The 9017-nt window shown below is 39.8% G+C and overlaps 1 protein-coding gene and 1 non-coding gene across 2 annotated transcripts in view; both read right to left on the reverse strand.

The window, feature by feature from the left end:
* Positions 1-2595: 2595 nt before the first annotated feature.
* Positions 2596-2732, reverse strand: LOC116083986. The gene has a single exon (XR_004115968.1). It is a non-coding gene; the product is annotated as a small nucleolar RNA SNORA21 (small nucleolar RNA).
* An 85-nt stretch (positions 2733-2817) lies between these two features.
* Xrcc4 (X-ray repair cross complementing 4) overlaps positions 2818-9017 on the reverse strand; it is a 248473-nt gene continuing 242273 nt past the window's right edge. Inside the window, exon 9 of the transcript XR_004115888.1 lies at positions 2818-2846. The gene's annotated coding sequence lies outside the window, so the exon portion shown is untranslated. The remainder of the gene's footprint in view (positions 2847-9017) is intronic.

Below are 9017 nucleotides of genomic sequence, written 5' to 3' on the forward strand. Positions count from 1 at the left end.
GAAAAAAAAAGCTAGGAATGAAAGGAAATATCCCTGAATAAAGTCAGGAGTCAGAAAGGGGGCAACATTATCATTAGACTACTTTCTGCTGATTAGGGACATTGAGTTCCTTAGGGCAAGTTTGATTTTCACAATCAGGATATCAAATTTCTTCTTCTTCTTCTTCTTCTTCTTCTTCTTCTTCTTCTTCTTCTTCTTCTTCTTCTTCTTCTTGTTTCTTCTTAGTGTGTAACTACTTAACAAACTGGAACCAACAGCAACAAATCAACAACCAACAACCTACCAATGTCTCAGGGCCCTAGCATTTATATACCCTGTGAAAAGTTCCCAAAATTCCAAATGTCACACAATCACAGAAACCACCTGGAGCTGGCAAAATTACACCCTCGCTAGAGCATGAGGCAGGCCCATACTCCATACCTGAGATTCAAAAAGAAAAAATTTCTTATAACATTTCTGTGTACTTTTTAAATAAACCAAAATTTACAAAATTCTCATTATACCACTATGTCACTGAAAAGTTCTTACCACAAAGACAAGTTATGTAGTATCTGGGTCTGTGGTTAACCCATTACTTCTCCTTCACTGACTGTTACAGTAGTGTGTATATATTGATCTTCTTTAAATGTTCTCCTCGGACTGTTTCCTTTGTTCCTTTATTCAGGAAGATTTGTTCATGTGCAGGATAGAACACAGAAAAAGAAAGATTGAGCTCTTGAGCTACAAGTCTGAGAAAATAGAAAAGTAAACATGAGGCTGCAGTAGAGTAAGCACCATGGTTGATGAAACACAATTTGAGAGAGGACTTACAAGCAATACCTTCTTAAGATTAGAAGTGTCTAGGGAAACTTCCTGGAAAAGGTGACACTTCGTTAGAGACACTTGTCAGATGAATGTGAATCATCCAGAGAGCAGGATAGTGTAGTGAAAAGGACAATGAAGGCAGAAGAGCTCACGCAAAGAGGTTCAATGTCAGAAGGGAAGAAGGGAGGGGAAGAGAGAGAAAAAAAGAGCTAGAGACAAAAACAGAAAAAGAAAGTGACAGGGAGATAAGACACATGCACACAGAGACAATATATATAGACAGACAGACACAGGCACACACAAATACAGACATGCAGACAGACTCAGAGACACACAGACACACATAAAGACAGACACATAGATACACAGACACATACAGTCAGACAGACAGACAAATAGACACACAGACTCATAGAAACAGAGACAGACAGATACAGATAGGCAGGCACATACAAATAGACAGACACAGACAGACAGAAGAACACACAGAGACAGACAGACATTTAGATACACACACACAGTCAGACACACAGACAGACACACAAACGTATAGACACCTAGACACAAACACACAAAGAGAAACAGATGACAGACAGATACAGACATAGACAAATAGAAAGACACAGAAAGAGGCAGAATAGACAGAGACAGACAGACACACAGACAGACAGACTCACAGACACAATGAACCACGAGAGAGGGACAGAGTGAGGGAGAGGGAGAGGAAGAGAAGTTCTGGTGGAGTGTGATACAGAGGAAAATGGAAAAAGTATCACCACAAGGAGTTCACATCACATCCTGGCAGGCTTTGTGTGATAATCCGAGATTAAATGTTTAATGGTGCAGAAATATCATAAAGAATATAGATGTTAAAATTTCTGAGGTTGGAGAAAGGGTTGGAAATGTGGCAAAGGTATCTGAAGAGCTTCAGGAGGCCATGACATCAATTCTGTGCAGTGTAATGGTTATACAGGCACCAGGCATGAGGAAGTGATATTTTCCCTGTGCAACAGTCAGTTCTCTCTTTCCAACTACACGGTTAGTTGTATGACATGGTGACATGGAAATCAGTGTTAAAGAAAAGAGGGAGGAAGGAAAGAATAAAAAGAATGAAGGAGAGGAGAAGGGGAACAGAGGGAGAGAGAGAATTGAATTAATGCCGTATGGGAAGAAATAAAATGCTTTGTAGATTGACTGGTCTTAGTAGTTTATAACTAGGGCAGCTGCCGATATGGTGGTGCCATTCAGACCACTGGAACATACTCAAGTAGGAATGTGGTGTCCCTAACAGTGGAAAGGATTGTGGCTTCACTTTTAGGTTACTGGTGTTTTCCAAAAGCAAAGATACTAGAGAGGCAGCAGGCACCTGGAAAGGTATTGGTTGTCCACAAACAGGTAGCAGAAGAAAGAAATAATAGGGATTTTGTGTACTAGGAACTTTATCAGAGATTATGCCTGCGTGGTCTACAATATAAGACATGGGACTTGGGAACATGATGGTTCAGGGGAAACCTCCTTTTTCTCAATAGATAGAAACCACAGATCTGGTTTCCTGGCTCTTTATATTTGATACAAGGATTCTGAGACAAAAATCATATCCTTACATCATTATGGCTACACATATTTCTTCATTGGTAGAGAACTTGCGTACATAAATTTGATCCTAGATTTGAACCTTGGCCTTACAAAAGAATAAACAAATGTAAAGCACGAATATATTAAATAAGCAAACTTTAAAAAAGAAACACACATATAGTACTTGAAGCCACATACCTTTGTGTTCTTTTTTTTTCTTGTCACAACACTGATTGAAGTTAAACAACACAACACATTGCCACTTTACCCAAAAGTGGTGTTTTTCACCCTGCCCCTTCTTTACTATGTGTTCTTATCATCATGTTTAAGAGTGATATCAGTCATCAAAGGGACTAAGGAAAGCATGGTGGAGTAAAAGAAGCCTTACACCAGTTTGATGCAAAAGTTATGGGCCTTTACGTTCTCAGGATTCTGCCAAAGGCTGTGCACATAACAAGGTCTGAGATCTGTAAGCAGAAAAAATTTTAAAGTAGTAAACACTCACATATGAAAGATAAGGAAAGAAAACTAATAGCTTTTCAATTTTCATTGGTTTTCTCCTCCTTTTGTATTTTATGGCCCACATACAGCTTGCAGCACAAGTTTCATTTTTGCAAGATCATTGCTTTGAGGACTATATGAAGCAATAGGTTACAAAAGTTTTTTTTTTTTTTAAGACAGAACCACATTTAAGGCACTTTCAAGAAGTCCCGTACATTGCTACATACTTGACCACTTTAAGTGACATTTCTGATACTGCTCAGGGAAAAGTTTCACAGTTCTTCTAGAGAGATAAATTCAAAAAGAAAATGGACCATTTTTGTGTGTTATGAATATGAGCTTTCAGTTCACATTCTTACTCCCCATCATTTACCAAGTCCCACATCTCTGCGCTTGCCAACATATTATCAACATATGGAACTACAACCTGCCTTATGAAAAGGCTGTTTCCACACCATTATGGAAATGAATTTTACTTTGCCAATTTAGGACTATTTTTTAGGAAATTACATTTAGTTGTATCTTATGGGTTGACATTTGTTTCCTGAAAATTAGTAAATTCCTGCCAGTCTATGAAATACTGTAGCATCTACAAGGGTCAGAGGTCATCTATGGCGAAATTTCTGTAAATACAGAATGGTCAACTTCCCAATTGTGTCTTCTAAGACGGTGGCCAACTCCCTTCTCTGTGTTAGTCATTGGTTAGTCACACAGGGAGGGACTTAACTCTGCTTACAAAAAAAGTGATTGTTCCACTATCCTCAGGGATGGGGTTAGTCACCAGCACCAGGCTGCTGCCCCGGGCATTCCACTACATCCGTGCTTCCCCCAGGGCAGTAGTGTACTCAGACAAAAGTGCCAGCAGAGATCCTTAACAGAGGCACAAGGACAATCACTGCTCAGGCCAATTCACCCAGTCCTCAGAACCACCTGGAATTATGGGCTGCATTTTATAGATGACGAAGCTCGAGTTTGGAAGTAAAATGCATTTTCCTAGGGTCAACCAGAATTGAGTTTTGAACTGAGTTTGGCTCTAGGGTATGCTTTCATAATAATCACACCAATGCCTTCCAGATTTTGTTCCCAAACGAAGAAGAACTGGGGCATCCTACCCCAGCCATCCTTGGCTGTTGTTTTGTATATTGAAGTTCCATGAGGAGCTTACACACAGGGGCTAACAGCCACACTTTTAAAACTATGTGAAACTTTTAAATCAAGACACCCCTGTGCACCTCTGACGTACAGCATGGGGATGCTAAGCTGCTTACTCTTGGCCCTCCAAATACATGGTCAACTTAAATAATCCTGCTAGATTATGTCAGTAAACCGTGGGTTAGATCAATTCAGAACTGCCAAAATGTTCAAATGAGAAGACAGTATAGCTTAACAGCAATGAACTTAAAAGTGTCTTTCCAAAATTCAATTTACTATTTGCCTTTTCTTTCAGGAATAGTACAGAAAAAGAGACATGGACAGGATTATCCAGAGGTGGACCCAGAAGATAAGCTTTAGGAAAAGAGACGCTATTTTCTCATCTCTGCAGAGAGGAGGCAGGCATGTTAGAGGATACTCCATTGACGGACATCATATCAATATGCTTTCATATATATGTATGTATACACACATACATATCTTGTCAAAAAAAACCCCACCTGTTTCCTGTTGATTCTCCTGAAGTCTGGCTATGGTCACTTCCTCAGCTTGTGGTACCTTGTTTTTGCATTATTTCTAACCTTTTGGGTTTCCACACCCTCACCACTACAGTATAAATATGATGAAGACCGTGGATGTCCAGTGGACTTAGCAGTATAGAGATTATTGGAGAATAGATGAGAACTTAAAAACATCCTTATCCCAACTGGGCTTTGTTCATAGTGTGGGCATTTGGGGCATAAACTTTTGTTTGGGTGGAACAACTCAAAAACCACACAACCTAAGATGACAGAGAAGAAAGCCAAGAGAGGGACAGAAACATAAGACACCAACCAGATGGCTTAGTTGAAATGATAAACAATGACCAGGACAGGATAACAGAGGGAAGAACCTACCATTCACATGGGCTGAAGGGGGAAGTGTTTGTTTTGAAACTTTCAACCTTAGCCTTGCACTGCTGGGGCTTATACATAAGATGTGCTCACACTCAGTCTTTCAAGTCTGATTTGTTAGAGAGTAAATGGTTTATTCTAGAAAAATGTCATTGAGGCAAATTAATAAATCACATCACATACCTTTTTATGTATTAATGCTTTTGTATAATTGTAATGACACATTGAAATAATTAAAATATTCACTGATCAACTATTGTACATTGCACTAGACAGAGGTTATAGGGAGAATGGACCACACTAAATCTCTGTTCTGACTACATTATAGTGTAGTGGGAAAAGATGGTTAAAAAATAAGGAAACATGCCATTTAGAATGCCAGGTTCAGATACCTGGAATGAAAAACATTACTAATCAGGGGTCTGAGACTAGCTTTGTTATAGGCAGAGAGGAGGGACATTTTACACAGGGTGGCTAGGAAATTCCTCAGATGGCATGAACTGTGAAATTGTACAGAAACAAAGCAAAACAAAAAATTCAAAAACTAGATAGTAATTTAAGGGAAGGAACATTCCTGCATTCCTTCTAAGAGGTACAGCACACAGCAGGCACCTTAATTGCTTGAGTATGCTTGGAGCAGAGAGTGGGCACAGAGGAACTGGCACATAAACAAGATGGAGATGAAGTCAGTGTGGTGGACAAGCTGGTTATTCCCATGTCTTTGTAAGCCACAGCAAGGACTGAGCCTGGAATTTGAATGCTAAAGGCACCATAAGGAGAGAAATGTTGCAGTATGACATTTCAATTGTGACTATGTGTCGAGTTTCAAGACCAATGGGGATGTTCCTGCCATCATTCAAGTGAGGGGGATGCAGGCTTCACATCGCTGTGAAATTAGTAAAACATGAAGATTCTGGGTGTATTCTGTTGGAAAGTATAGATTGTAAGGAAAAAAACCCCAACAAATCAAAGAGGACTAGGGAAATTGAATTGTTGCATATAGAATGGAAAGACTGGTTCATAAAGATGTTTGAAAGGTTTTTCTTCCCTTGAGACAAAATGTTAACCTTGACTATCCTCAAACTTGCTACCGTCTTGCTAACTTTGCCTTCCAAATGCCACAGTTACAGAGCTGCGTGCTTACATCCTTATTACACTGTTTGCTTCTTATGAGGGTGCAAAATTCAGGAACTCTATTCTCATAACTTTCTATATCTACACTAGTTATCTCACTGAAGACCTTACTGCCACAGTGTGGGGAGATGCTTCAGCACATAAATGTTAGGTGGAACACAATTTAGTCCCCAATAAGAGACAACGTACAAAAGACAAGACCGTCAGACTGGAGAGCCTTTCATAGGCATTAGCAAACTTAGAATGAAATAAAAAAGATCTAAAGTGGGGTATTATGAAGGTTAGTAAATGTGTTTTAATTATCAATGTTGTAGTATGACTATGATGAGACTTTGGAATGTCCACTGATTTTAGCAATGTGAATATCTTGGTGACACGAAGAACTTGTTTGTGCCATAGTACAAATGATTGCCTCATTGCCATGAATTTCACCAGAACATGGGAAGTAAGATGGTTATTCATTAATGACTTTACAGAAGTGACTCCAATAAGAGTTTGTGGAGGAAAGAAGAGAACCATGGAAAACAGTATACTTCCCTCCAGGTACTTTTTGAGAATATACTTGAGATGCTTAATAGAAGGGGTGATTGGAAGAAGACAACAGAGATGGAAGACAGGTCTGCTGGCCTTCTGGCTATGTGGTACCCTCACTGTAGAAGTGGAGAACTGCTGTGTAGTTCTGAGACCTAAAACGGGACATCGGCAATTGTTGACACTTAAGTCTCCAGAAAGTACATCTCAAAGACCTTTTCTCTGGTTGAAATTAGAAAAAAAATGACTAAGTCAGTTTTATCTGCACAGGATTTTGGTTTTGCCTTGCATTAAGTAACTGCATTTCAGAATTATGCAATTGGTGGTATGTCTAGAGGGCAGAGACTTTTGCTCTTGATGGGCATACTTCTTTAGTCTGTGTCTCACAGCACAGAGCTGAAATATAAAAGCTAGACACTGAGAGTTTTGCTCATGCTTTATGCAGGAACTAATCACATAGAGGGTTAGTATCTGGGCTTTCTGAAGACATCATGCTTTCTCATGACCGAGAGTGGAAAGTCATGCTAGTGTTCCTAGATCTGTGGAGGGGACACAAAATGCATAGAGTCATAAACCATGTTAATTATCTTACATTTTCCTCTCACAGTTTTCCTTTATTTTCACAGAAAGTAGGGTCTGATGACCTAAATTAAGCATGCCTACATCAGCATGTCCAGATTCTTGGACACTGACGTTATTTTGCTACTTAAAATCAACTGAGCTTCCAGCAATCACTCAGAAGAGCCCCGGTGCAGGCAAGTATCTCTTCAGTTTATGGCAGGTTCTGAAACAATTTTTTTGAATGGGAGTTCTGTTGGCTTTTGAGCAGATTGGCTGTCTGAAACAAATTTACTATACAGTAAGTTGTATTTCCTGAGGTAACTAAGTTCCCATCTAATGGCCTTAGAGTGCAATTCCCAGGAGCCGTAAGGCTTTTTTGCAAACAAGCTTGCAAGTGCTCAGTGCAGACTTGGGCAAATAAACCCCTCTGTGCACAAATGGTTCTAGAAATCTCTTGCAGACAATTCAAACAACATGGTCTTCCCTCTCTTCACCTTTCCCGAAGCTTATACCTCTGAGTTTTTGTTAACATTTGAAAAAGGTATTTAAAGCTGCATTTTGTTCACCTTGTAAAATGAAAGAGTACATTGTACAGGCACTGAAGGTACAGGTCAATGTTTTTATCAAGTCAGGGGCCTGCTCTGCAGCACTAATTGGAAACATGTGTTGAAAATTCAGGGCAGGTTTCTCAGTGATTCTTTAATTGAGTAGAATAAAATAAGAACTAAACTCACATTTCATTATGAAGCCAGTCTGTTGGAGTTGTTCTATTAGCCGGACTGATGGATGACTCTGACTGACAACACTGGTACCTGTGTCTAGGCTGCCGGAATGCTAGTAGTTGCTCTGTTTAAGACCTTATCTATGGCCCTATTACACTTTCAGGCACCATTATAGAGGACTTGTTGTAATTGTTTCTCTGATACTTAGCTGAAAGATGCTGATGAAAGCATAATTGATTTCAAAGACACTGGATGAACATGAAAGATTTTCTTTTTCTTTCTTTTTTCTTTTAATTAGTTATTTTATTTTATATTTCAAATGATATCTCCTTTCCCAGTTTCCCTTTGGAAAAAAAAAAAAAAACCTGTTCCTCCCCTCCTCCCTATGCTCACCAACCCATCCTCTTCCTGGCCCTGGAATTCCCCTATACTGGGGCATCGAACCTTCACAGGACCAAAGGCCTCTCCTCCCATCCTCTGCTACATATGCTGTTGGAGCCATGAGTCCCACCATGCGTACTCTTTGGTTGGTGGTTTAGTCCCTGGAAGCTCTGAGGGTACTACTTATTTCATATTGTTGTTCATCGTATGGGGCTGAAAACTCCTTCAGCTCCTTCAGTCCTCTCTCTAGCTCCTTCAATTGGTACCCTGTGCTCAGTCCAATGAATGGCTGTGAGTCTCTGCTTCTATCTTAGTCAGGCACTGGGAGAGCCTTTCAGGAGACAACTATATCAGGCTCCTGTCAGCCAGCACTTGCTGGCATCCACAATGGTGTCTGGGTTTGGTGATTTAATATGGGAAGGATTTCCAGGTGGAACAGTCTATGTATGGATTGTCCTTCCTTCAGTCTCTGCTCCATAGTTTGTCTCTGCAACTCCTTCCATGGGTATTTTGTTCCCTCTTCTAAGAAGGAATGAAATATACACACTTTGGTCTTCCTTTGAGTTTCTTGTGGTTTGTGGATTATATTTTAGGTATTCCGAGCTTCTGGGCTAATAGCCACTTATCAGAGAGTACATACCATGTGTGTTCTTTTGTGATTGGGTTACCTCACTCAGGATAATATTCTCCAGATCCATCCATTTCACTAAGAATTTCATAGATTCATTGTTTTTAATAGCTGAGTAGTACTCCATTGTGTAAA

The sequence above is a fragment of the Mastomys coucha genome, unplaced genomic scaffold (assembly GCF_008632895.1).
Source record: "Mastomys coucha isolate ucsf_1 unplaced genomic scaffold, UCSF_Mcou_1 pScaffold8, whole genome shotgun sequence".
Classification (NCBI taxonomy): Eukaryota; Metazoa; Chordata; class Mammalia; order Rodentia; family Muridae; genus Mastomys; species Mastomys coucha.